The sequence below is a fragment of the Danio aesculapii genome, chromosome 14 (genome assembly GCF_903798145.1).
Source record: "Danio aesculapii chromosome 14, fDanAes4.1, whole genome shotgun sequence".
Lineage (NCBI taxonomy): Eukaryota > Metazoa > Chordata > Actinopteri > Cypriniformes > Danionidae > Danio > Danio aesculapii.
Window position 1 is genome coordinate 26,168,782 of NC_079448.1, and position 12,660 is coordinate 26,181,441.

The window sequence follows — 12,660 nt, forward strand, 5'->3', positions numbered from 1 at the left end:
ACTGGGAGAGGCTGGTGCACCCCAGCTATCTTCAAACCACAGTACATCAAGGTGGTAGAATGGGGGAGAGGATGGTGCACCAGAGCCAAGTGGGTCACCAACGGTACCCTGCGGGGCCGGCGCTTGCCCTGGAAAGAGTGTGGGTCCCCGGGTAGAGTGGGTCAGACTTGGGGGTATGGAGATCAAGGGTTCCAGCCCCCCTAATGTGGGCCCAAGACTCCTGGGGTGGGCTAAGTATCCCCGGGTAGAGTGGGTCCAACTTGGGGGTATGGAGATCAGGGGTTCCAGCCCTGCTAACGTGGACCCAGTCCCCCCGGGGCGGGCTGAGTATCCCCGGGTAGAGTGGATCCAACTTGGGGGTATGGAGATCAGAGGTTCCAGCCCCCCTAATGTGAACCCAGGCCCCCCCAGGCAGGGTGAGTATGCCCCGGGCAAGCTTTGGTCAAGTGAAGCGAGTCTGGGGTGGTGGGTCTTTCTAGTGAGCGTCTGGAAGACTAAGTCAGTTTCTGGGATGGTTGGTCTTTCTAGCGAGTGTCTAGAATGACCATGGTCCAGTTGGACGATGGTGGTCTCTCGAACGACTGGTGGGAACGGATGGCGCTCACCGGTAGAGTTGATTAGACCCAGGCCCAAGCACGCCAGGCCTTGCCTGACGGCAAGCCACCTTTCCCGGCCTACCTGTCGGGACGTCCCACGCCTAGAGGTACGTCTCAACGCCAATTGTCTCTGACCTGCCATCATGGATTCGGCAACGCCATGAAATTGTAGACTTAGCCTCTGACGGTTTTGTGCCTGGACCACTCTGCTGACCGATAGGAGCTCGTTGACGCCCCAAGGGTTAGGCCCACACCGTGGCCACCAACACTGGTGGGTCAGCCTCTATGGGTGTGGTTGTTTCCTCCCTGTCTTGGGCGTGCTTTGAGGGAGGCATGGGGGGTGTCCCTCCGCACAAACATCCCGCCTCTATCTTTGGGAGAAGAACCCAAATGGCCCGTCTGGCTTTGACCTAGAGCATGTCCGCCGCTCTGCCCGCCCGACCCCCTGGGTTTTTTCTCCCCCCTTGAGAGAGGGCCATGATGGAGGAGGAGGAGGAGGAGGCTGCAGGCAGAGAAAGCCACCCAAGGAAGGGGCGCAAGAGGACAGAGAGTACCGGGTCACCCCTGGTAAGTCAGTTCCCATATCTGTGTCATGCAAGTCTAATTTTTAAATTAGAGATATACTGTAAGATAGATTTTGGTTTTCTTTATATAAAGTGTCTTCTGTTTCCAAATGTTTCTAAAAAGGACACCAAATATATCCTTATTCTTAAACTTCTTATAGATTTGAAATGATATGCTGTGATTAAATGATAATAGCATTTTTATTTTTGGAGTGAACTAACTTTTTGAAACAAATAGTACAATAACATGCAGAAAATGTCCAAAGGCCCTTTATCAAATCAATTTTACCAATACATCACAAGATGTCTGACTCTCTTGATTCCTTGCAAATTTTAGCAAACAGTTGTGGCATATAGTAACGTCTGTGTGACCAGTTTACAGTGCCCGTGGGTTTGAAGTACCTGCAACTTTCCCAGTGTACCCGCAGGGCCAGGTTCCATGACCACCGCCAAGGCTGCTCTGAATGTGGGCTCACGCCAGCACAGCAAACGGGGTGGGCATGCTGCCAGTGTTGTGTTTGGCCAGATGCATTGAATGCTCTTGGGTTAGCAGAACACCCACTTTTTTGAAGAGCGCTGGCAAGCATCTGCCAGCGTTGTCACACAGAGGGGCAATGATTTAGGGTCCCAAATTAGGCTGTACACTGTACTTCATTTGTTCCTCCTTGTTTATAGTTCATTTGCAACACCATTCCCACTTCTGCAGGGTCTCCACACCTCCCTAAAAAACCAACAACCTTCTTAGTCCAAAACATCACGGTCTTTCCTGACTAGCAAAGAAATAGAACAGTGCTGTAGATCACTGTGTAGTTTTGTACATGATTAAACTAAACTGCATTCAGGGTTTTACACCTAAAAGTTAAACAGTAGATACAGTATTTGTTGATTGTATACATTTTCGAATTGTAATTTAGTCATGATTTCCAGTATGTCATCTAAACATACAGAATAAGAATAAAAATGACTTGGTTTATGCTTAAAAGAAGCACAAATATTGCCAATGGAACATCACATTTATTTTTGAACCTTATTTATAGCAATTTTAATGCATTTGGCATAAAAATGTTTAGCGTTAGAATGTGTACACTTACAGCAGATTTGGGTTGATTAAACAAACACGTTTATCATTGCTTTGTGTTTGTTAGTGCAGTTCAATTGAGTAAGTGTGAACACCATCATCCGAACCCATGTGTACATCAAACAAGAGAACCAAGACCACTAAAAACATGGGTCTCAGTCGGTTTACAAAAAAACTCTGACTGAAATATGAATGTGTGACAGACCAAAGGCATCTATACAAATCAGAAACAGGTCACAACGTCACAAGATGAAACCATAAAAACAAAAGGACAGACTGTTCAAGCATACCTAATTTTTTTCATTATACTGTACTCGCAATGTTGCCTATTACTATTCAATATGGCCTTTGTCAAACACACCTCTTCACAGCAGATCTTTGTTTGTTTTATAAAACATCCAAGTCTACATGTATAAACAGCCTGATCTCTTGAGAATTTTTATACATTGTCAGAAAAGTTGCTGATTTTTGAAAGGATGCGTGCCCCCAAACAACATCCCTAACCCCCACCATCATTGGGCATGAGAAAATCATAGTAAAATGTATAAATGAGATTGTACAAATTCATATGAAAAAGCCACTAATTCTAAAAGTTACAAATTGCCATGAGATTTCATTGGTATGAACTAAACAAAAGCACCATTTTACAATTCACTCCGTTAGCACTGTTTGACTTATCATTTACACTACCATTTTTAGGACTTAATTTAAACACACACACACAAAAATACTTTTATGGCTTATATTTTGTAACAGAAATTAGGCTAAAAAGAACTCCTTAAACGGGGGTCCACTGGTATCATATTTTAAACTTTAGTTCATGTGTAATGTAGCTGTGTGAACATAAACAACATCTCTGAATGTAAGAAGCTCAAAGTTCAATGCAAAGGGAGACTTTAGCTTTTAGAGAGTTAGCTTAGCAAAGCCTACAGCGAACAAAGTTTGGGGAATACAAAAAAATACATCCCGGTTAATGAAATCAAAAACCCTTCACCTTACGCACATTCACCAAGGGCATACACCCAGCACAGCAAAGGGGCGTGGCCAGAGGCGCTGTAATGTTACAGCAGAGAAAGCTAAAAGGCTGTCCAAACACTGCTATTTCCATAGAACTTGTTCTGTTTCTGTATTTGGACTTCCAAAGGTCACGACACAAACAGAGAATTGCTTACAATTTATTTAAATTATGTTCCAGAGAATTATAAATATATATATATATATATATATATATATATATATATATATATATATATATATATATATATATATATATATATATATGTATATAGCTAGCATTTGACAAAGGAAAGCTTCCAGAATCTCTCTCAGTTCAGTGCTGGATATGGCTGAAAACTGAATTGTGAGCCACAACCTGTAAATATTTTTCATTTGTAAAAATTGATCTATTACATACATAGAGTCCAGCATTAACAGTATGTTGTAGCGAGGACATAAACACCGTTGTAAAGAACAGGAAATGCTGTTTGGCACTGTTAAAAATTTATCCATCAAGCGGCTGTAAACACCCACAATCTTCAGCAGCGCTGCAGCGTCTCTCTATGTGGCCGCTATCCCTGTGTTCTACATCTCAAGTAATGAACTCGCTAAAGATATCTGAACGCTTCATATTACTTACACTTGCTTATAATCAGAATATAAGTGAAAGACATGCGTTGAGTTAGGTAAAAAAACAAACAAAAAAAAAGCAAGATAACTCGCCTAACTTGTGTCGCAGCAGAAAAGTCAATCAAAGCTCACACGGGTCGCATTCCACATTTTGCGCTTCATTCTCCTGTCAACAGCGTCACTGTATATTACAGAAAAATAACTTTATTCGAGCATCAGAGAAAAAAAAAATAAACATTGGTCCTGCATACATGCGGTTCTCATGTTATATGCATCATGACTGTTCACACACACACATAAAATGTCGATTCTCTCCTAAAGGAGCCACACCCTATTTTCATTCATTACAGACACTTGTCAGATTTAAGAGAGCAGGCATCCTTTTCAATTACTGTCTGATTATGGCTCAACTGATACTGCTAACAACTGACAGTATTTACACAGCAGAGGAAAAGTGCATGCTTGTAGAGGCGTGACGCTTCACTGGTGACGTGGACCTGAGCATAGCACATTATGTTAGCTGACCAATCAGAGCCTCTTAAGGCGGGCCTTTCAGAGAAACTAGGAAATATGACAGTTGTTTTCATGTTAGCTGAGTAGCTGTATATAATTAAAGTTAGATATATGAAAAAATTACGTGATTTTATACAAATGAAGCATGAGCACACATTGCTTTGCATCTTATAAACACAACCAAGCCTTTAAATTACACTCTGGACCACCCCTTTAATATCTCCTCAAGTCAATGTATCTTATTTAAGAATGTTCATACATTCATACTGATAAACAAAACTGGGATTTTTTGCATTGCAGTTGCAGTGTCCATTTTAAGTGCAAACGTCTGGAAATGGAAGAGGCTGTTTCATGTCTGCATGAACAGATTTAGAGTTCCACTAAACACCCTCTCTCCATTTTTTTGATAGAAAACAATATTTAACATAAAAATACCGATATTAACATTCAGTAGGACTTTCTGTACTTTTAAGAGAACAAACACTTACTTCCAGACTTCTATAAAATTCAAAGTCAGAATAAGAGATCTGTTTCTTGTGCTCATCCACCTCATCTGGCGCTACCTCCGGTAACCCGTCTCCTCTCACCCTCCTCTATTCAAATGTTATACTGGAAACTGACATAAAAGTCAGACTCAGATTTCCTCCTCAGCACTGGACAAAGTTCATTTTAGGGGAGATATTTTAATGAGTTCGCACTGATCTGCATAAGCCAGCGGGATCGGGCTCTCTGCAGGGTTCCTGAGTTCCAGCGACTGTTTCTCAATCTTCACTTGAGGCGAATCATTAGATATTAAACAAATCCTCTGTGCTCTCAGCTCTTTTAAATTTCTAATGAAAATGAAACTTTGTAGCGCAGTGCACTTGCTGTGTTGGTTGCGTAATGTGAGATAAGGAGATTGTTGTGGCATGAGAATGTACAATGAGAACTATTAAACCCTGTGCGCTAAATGCTTGACATTGAAAAGTTAGCAAAATACTTTGGGGCATAGATTAAACGTTATTAGCAAAACCAGACATGTCACACTCAGACTTATGTTTTCTCATATTTAACTGTGGATGTAGGTTTGTAGTATTTTATAATGCCCAACTATGCATTTTAAACATTACATTTCATATAGTTTGAAATAGGTGTTTGTGAATGTAAAGTCTACAAAGTACACAATGACGTCACTTCTGTAACTGTTCTGCGTTGATCCATAATGCCATTATGCCATTGACATTGTAACTTGACTCAAGAGATGGTCAATCATTATGGGAGTTTATGTCAATTTATAGGTCAGAGGGAATTTTAACTGTTTTGCGCTTGTGCCTTTAAATACAAATAAGCTAGTTCACCCCGCCCACTTTTCAGGCAAGATTATTATTAGATGTCAGATAAACACAGCACAATGACAAACAGCGACTGAGAAAAAGATGAACCAGTCACAAATACCAAATTCAAGACTTGAACCAGAAAGTTTCCCAATGGGTATTTTATGTAATTGTTGTGGAGTTTATTCGGCATTCAATGAACGAGCCACACTCTAACACGCCCCGTTCACACAGTTTGTCAGGGTCAACGCTTCAAAAGGCTTTCCATTCACTCCCAGCGACGTCAAGCATATACACACTGAATTGTGGGTAGTTGGAATTGTGAATTGTAGTTGGAGAACTAATCAAGTGTCAGCAAATCAGATTGCTTTATACAAATACCCCAGCTCAGACAGTAGCCAATTGTGGACTTACTTCATTGGTTGATGCTGCTATGACGATTGCGTCAATCCCAACTTCAGACACGCCCTCGGTCAAGCACTGACACTTAAGCACTGTGTGAATCGGGCATAATGCAGTTGCAACCTTTGCTGTTTGGGCGCACACACACTCATCTACTCATGGCAAGTGCGACAGGATGCCCACCAAACAGGTAAATATGCTGCTGTATAGAGATCCATTATAGTTAATTACAAAATTAATGTACAAAATAAACATGATTTAACGTCTACCTACCAGGACTTCTTTTGTGGGATTGAAACATCTTCGTTCATAGTTGTGAATTACGTACCTTAAAATGTATCATTCAAAATACTATAAAAATACAAAGTGTAGCAATTACTACTTTTTGAAGTTTAGTTGGATCCCAGAGTGTTGATAGAGATCTTTTAATCCCAGTTTCTTTGCAAATCCTGTCTTGTGGACATGATAATACGCATTGATACTGGCATATGGTGCACATCTGTCAATCAATTTTGTTGGGCGGAGAAAGCTGCACGGCTACATCACGATGTGGTGGGCCTCAAAATTGCAGGGGTTTGGATCCTAGTTTAATGTCAGGGAATTTAAAAAAAAATAGACACTTGATGGGTGCCCTTTAAAATTTCAATTACTATTTACTGTTTTTACAAAGCTGGGAGAATTGAGGATTCAGGATATTATTTAATGTAAATAATTTTGCCAAATTAACCAATTCAATTCACCTTTATTTGTATAGCACTTTTACAATGTAGATTGTGTCAAAGCAGCTTCACATAAAAGATCATAGTAAATTGAAACAGTGTAGTTCAGTTTTCAGAGTTTAAGTTGAGTTTAGCTCAGTTCAGTGTGGTTTAATAATCACTACTGAGAGTCCAAACACTGAAGAGCAATCCATCGATATGCAGCTCTACAAATCCCGAACCATGCAAGCCAGAGGCGACAGTGGTGAGGAAAAAACTTCACCAATTGGCGAAATTGAGGAATTAAAAAACCTTGAGAGAAACCAGGCTCAGTTGGGCATGACCATTTCTCCACTGGCCAAACGTCTTGTGCACAGCTCCAGTCTAGGCGCTGGAGGCTGGACCTCAGCGAAGACTCGTCTGTCACTGGAGCGTCACAGGAATCAGTCTCATGCTCTCCACTCCTCTAGACCACCACAGTAGCTGCTCAGGATACGGCCTGGTCCAGGAAATGGAAACCTTGGGATCATCTCATCGCTGGTCTTGGATCGAATCAGTGGCGCTGCATAGTCTGAGGGCCTCGGGATGAGTATCCCCAGGTGGAAATAGAGAACAAAGAGAATAATTAGCGTAGCTGCTGTTCATAGTGTATATAAACGAGCATGGAGCATGGAGCACATTCATGTATCATACCGCTAAGTGATGCACTGAGTGTATGCTTTACTAAAAAGATAGGTCTATAATCTAGTTTTGAATTAGGAGCGTGTCTGAGCCGCAGACATTATCAGGAAGGCTATTCCACAGTTTAGGAGCCATAAATGAGAAGGCTCGACCTCCTTTACTCGACTTTGCTATTCTAGATACTACCAGAAGCCCTGAGTTTTGAGATCTTAAAGAGCGAGTTGGATTGTAGCGAGACAGAAGATTGGTTAGATAAACAGGAGCTAGATTATTTAAAGCTTTATAGGTAAGAAGCAATCCTTTAAATTCAATACGAAACTTAACAGGCAGCCAGTGTAAGGAGGCTAAAATTGAAGTGATATGATCATATTTTGTAGACCTGGTAAGAACTCTGGCAGCTGCATTTTGTACTAATTGAAGTTTGTTAATAGAGGATGCTGGGCAGCCAGCAAACAGTGCATTACAGTAATCCAGCCTAAAAGTCATAAAAGCATGAACTAGTTTTTCTGCATCTGAGATGAATAGCATACTTCGTAACTTAGCAAATACGTTTTTTTTTTATTAGAGAATAAGAGAATAAGTTTAAATTAATTAGAGAATACGTTTTTTTTTAGTATTCCATTAATTACAATGCTGTCATAGATGTACTATAATTATGTAGTGCCATTTTAGTTATTAGTTAATAAGAAATTACTTCAGATCAGACGCAGCATTATTCAGAGGATGATATTGTGTTACATGCAAGTTATTGATTCTTATGGTAGTTACATATTTGGATTCATAGATGTCTGATCACATCTTTCAACAGCCATAATGAAGGTTAGTCTCATGAATTTCTCTTGGATATGCATACTCATTAGAAAGGGCAACCCCAAGAATGTCATGTTTTAACATGATTTGAACATCTAGAAACAAAATCTATGAGACGGTTGTAGTTAAAACTTATTGGAAAAAAAAATAATTGTAAGCTTGAAAACCGGTTTTGGAGAATTAGATGTTTTCCTTTTCAAAGTGGTTGGAGCTGCATTTTCATGCCTGAGAGGCATTTCAAAGATGGCCTCTGAGTATAGTTACCTGCCTTAAAGTGATTTGTATAAAACTTTATACAACAGTTCTTTCTGATTCTCAAATCTGATTGGCTCACAGCCATGCAATATTCTACTAGTATCAGCACTGTTTAAGCCTCTTCACCTGTATTTATCACTTTATCGAGAGGGAAGCGGAGTAAACGCTATATTTTGACCTTACCTTGGCTCATGGACCACAAAATGTATTTTGAGACTTTTTTTAGGCAAGAATATCCACTGTGGTGATAAATAAGGGACTAAGCCGAAGGAAAATTAGGGAATGAATGAACATGAAGTTTCATTAGCAGTTGATTTCATTAGCAGTTGATCATTAGCAGTTACATCGTTTCAGCATAAGATGGTAACAGAGACCATATTATAATCAGTCCTACATTGAAAATTATGTTAAGTACTCACCCCCGAGACATTTGTTCATCTTCAGATAACAAGTTAAGAGATTTTACATGAAATTCTGAGAGCTCAATCATCCTCCATAGACAGCAAAGTCCATAAAAATATCAAAATTCCTGTAGTTCGGTGGTTCAATTGGAATATTATCAAGCTACAAGAATAATTTTGTGTACACACACAGTTGAAGTCAGAATTATTAGCCTTCCTAAATTATTAGCCCCCCTGTTTCTTTTTCCCCAATTTCTGTTTAACGGAGAGAAGATTTTTTTTAACGCATTTCTAAACATAATAATTTTAATAACTCATCTCTAATAACTGATTTATTTTGTCTTTGCCATGATGACAGTCAATAATATTTTATTAGATATTTTTCAAGACACTTCTATACAGCTTAAAGTGACATTTAAAGGCTTAACTCGGTTAATTAGGTTAACTAGGCAGGTTAGGGTAATTAGGCAAGTTATTGTATAATGATGGTTTGTTCTGTAGACTATCGAATAATTTTGTCCTTAAAATGTTTTAAAAATTTTTTTAAATGATTTTATTCTGGCGAAAATAAAACAAATAAGACTTTCTCCAAAAGAAAAAATATTATCAGACATACTGTGAAAATGCTCTGTTAAACATCATTTGGGAAATATTTAAATGAGAAAATTCAAAGAGGGGTTAATAATTCTGTCTTTACTGTATGACAAAAAATAATGACTTTATTGCCTCACAGCAACCCCAGATTAATAAAGGGACTAAGCCAAAAAGAAAATTAATGTATGAATTATGCTTTAAATGATGCCAGGAAATGTTTAAGTGACATTTTTGAATTAGCAACGGGTTTTGCTGTTCAAATGGTCAGCTGCAGATGCATGGCTGGAGAATGCTGTTCCTTACAAAAATGTTTTCATGACTCCGTAGTTAATTTTATTTCTTATTCACTCTGTATTATGCCGTTAAGCTGTAAAATGCAATGTAACACTTGTTGCACTGTGATATGGATGTATATCAGCACTGCTGTGAGTTGCGCTGCAGTAAATGACAGCAGTGTTGATATACATCCATATCGCAGTGCTACAAGTGTGATTTTGCATTCATACAGCTTACCAGCATAATACAGTATGACATTCTTTATATTAAGATATAATGTCATGTGATATTGCTCATGGGGGCAACGCAGTGGCGCATTAGGTAGTCGCTGGTTCGAGCCTCGGCTGGGTCAGTTGGCGTTTCTGTGTGGAGTTTGCATGTTCTCCCTGCGTTTGCGTGGGTTTCCTCCGGGTGCTCCGGTTTCCCTCCACAGTCCAAAGACATGCGGTACAGGTGAATTGGCTAGGTTAAATTGCTGTGTACGCTTTTTTAGATCTTAAATTTCTCTTCTGTCAACTGACAGACTGATCAACCGACCGATCCCCCGAACCACCCTCTTCCCTAAACCCAACCAACAGTGTTTTAAAAAGCACTGACTGACCCGAACACCAACTTTTCTAAATCCAACCGCAGTGTTTTCAACAGCAATCCAGAAAAAGAAAAGCCCTTACGGCAGCCTGATTTTTACCATGTTTTCAGATTTTACTACATTCTCACCCTGTTATTTACTTGTTTATTTTAGTTTTTGGCTTTTGTCTTTGTCATACCTGTTTTCTGGAACTGTTCTTCACCGGACTCAAACCTCGCCATCGTGGTCAACTTCGCATTGCGTCTCAAGTTCGCCGACATGTGTGGCGAGCTACTGGACAAACTGGTAATAGCAGGAAAGCTGTCCATATGGAGGTAAGCACTCAGCTGGTAAGCAAGAAAAGGAATGGCATCATACCGCCCCGGAGCCTTTGTTTTAAAGACGAAATGCAGTAATACGTAGCTCATACATAATTCGTGATCTCCAGAAATGTATATAGGGATAAGTTTTCAGAATGAGCTTATGTTGACTTTAGCTGTGGTTCCATGAAAACAATTGCACGCCTCACAATGTTTATCAGCCAATCAAAATTCAGCATTCAACAGCAATAAAAAATAAGTAAAAACACACCGATAATTGTTTTGAGTCATGCTTGCCATGGAAGTTTGAGTTGGTCATTCGGTTATTTTATCTTCAGACATGGTAAAATTAGTCCTAATCCCTTTAAGGTGCTACAGTGTGTGCAATTAATGAGATTTTGGAATGAAAATAGGGCATTTAGTGTCCTACACCCACTGTAAGCAATAGACCAGTTACAGTAGACTGGCCATCTCACAAATCACAGCAGAGTATGCTTGCATAAAGGAGCAGTTCAGACAGAATGAATCTTTAAACAAATCCTTTCAGACTGAAGAAGATTTGAACAAAATTAACATATTTTGACCTTGAATGGATGTAAACCTCCAAAACAAAATTATAAAGCTTTAAAATAGCCCAAAAGGGCACTTTGACACAGTGAGATGGGCTGTAATCATTGCGCTTATGGCTGTAGTATTACAGGTTGAAGCATACTGCTAGTCGTTATAGCAGGAAAAGATAAAACTAGCACTTGTGAAAATAAACATATAGTGGTCATAGTAATAGTATTAGTAATGGTAGTAAAAGTAGAAGGAGTAGTATCAAAATGAGCAGTTGTAGTGGTATAAATAGCAGCAGTGGTTGTTGTGGTTATGGTGTTGTTAGTGGTCACGAGTCTAAGGCCAGTGGTACCAGACCAATGTGGTTAGCTGAAACACAGTACAAGAATTTGAGGCTTAAATGTGGGCGAGCAAAAAATGAAAGCTTTTAAGTATTTCGAAGCTGCTCTTGGCAGCTGTACCGACGAGCACCTTTATGGCCACTGATGAATTATTATTTTTTCCATGACAGGCATGCAGGTTTAGCAGACATCAACAACACGGGAGCTTTAAGTTACATCACATAAAAACTGAGTCACTGGATAAGTTTCGTGCTTGAGCTGTGTTTCTGCTCTCTGGTTGCAAACATCTTTATTTTAACTGCGAATTCTCCATAATCTCAGTAATTCCTTCATTTTAGTTTCACGCTCTCCTTACCTCTGATCCTTTGATTTGGGGTAGTTCAGATAATAAATGCTACCCAGAGAACCCCTGCTTTGTCCTCCACTTATCCACTCAGTCAAACGCTTACATCTTGGCCTGGATATGCAGACAGTATGCAGAGTCGGGCTCCTCTTTGCCACTATCTTCTGGCAAAGACTCCCTCGTGACTGAACGTGAGCCTTCGGAGCCTCTATTTTACTGCACATAAGCTGATTTCTGGAGCCTTGGGCCAGTCCTGCGGTTGGCAAAAGAAAGCCATTAATATCAACTTTGGTCTCAACGTAAAGTGAAAAATGTAGTCTGTCTATGTATGCAAAAACCTGATGGAATGAAAAGACTCACCACAAAAGGATTACACTTGGCCTAACATCCTTAAATGCCATTCATGCAAAAACATTTTGACAGCAAAAACCAAATTCCACAAGGATTTGGTTTCTACTCCTCTCCATTGTCACTCCCAGGTTTTTAAACACTCTTTCATTAGCCTGTAGTCGAGCCTCTGGAGAGCGGCAGAAGAAGCCGCTGAGCTCTCAACAGTTTGTTTAGAACAAAACTAGAGCAAAGTGCTTCCACAAATGAACTTAAGGCAATAGTTAACTTAAAGCAATATCCAAAATTTAAAATGTACTCACTATTTACTCTCCCTCGAATGGTCCCAAACCTTTATGAGTTTCTTTCTTCTGCCAGACACAAAAGAAGATATTTT

At 39.8% G+C, this 12,660-nt stretch overlaps 1 protein-coding gene across 1 annotated transcript in view; it reads right to left on the reverse strand.

The window, feature by feature from the left end:
* The window catches only part of cpeb4a (cytoplasmic polyadenylation element binding protein 4a), a 68,641-nt gene extending 56,489 nt beyond the window's left edge, over positions 1-12,152 (reverse strand). The window contains exon 1 of the mRNA XM_056471785.1: positions 11,949-12,152. The gene's annotated coding sequence lies outside the window, so the exon portion shown is untranslated. The remainder of the gene's footprint in view (positions 1-11,948) is intronic.
* Positions 12,153-12,660: the final 508 nt, after the last annotated feature.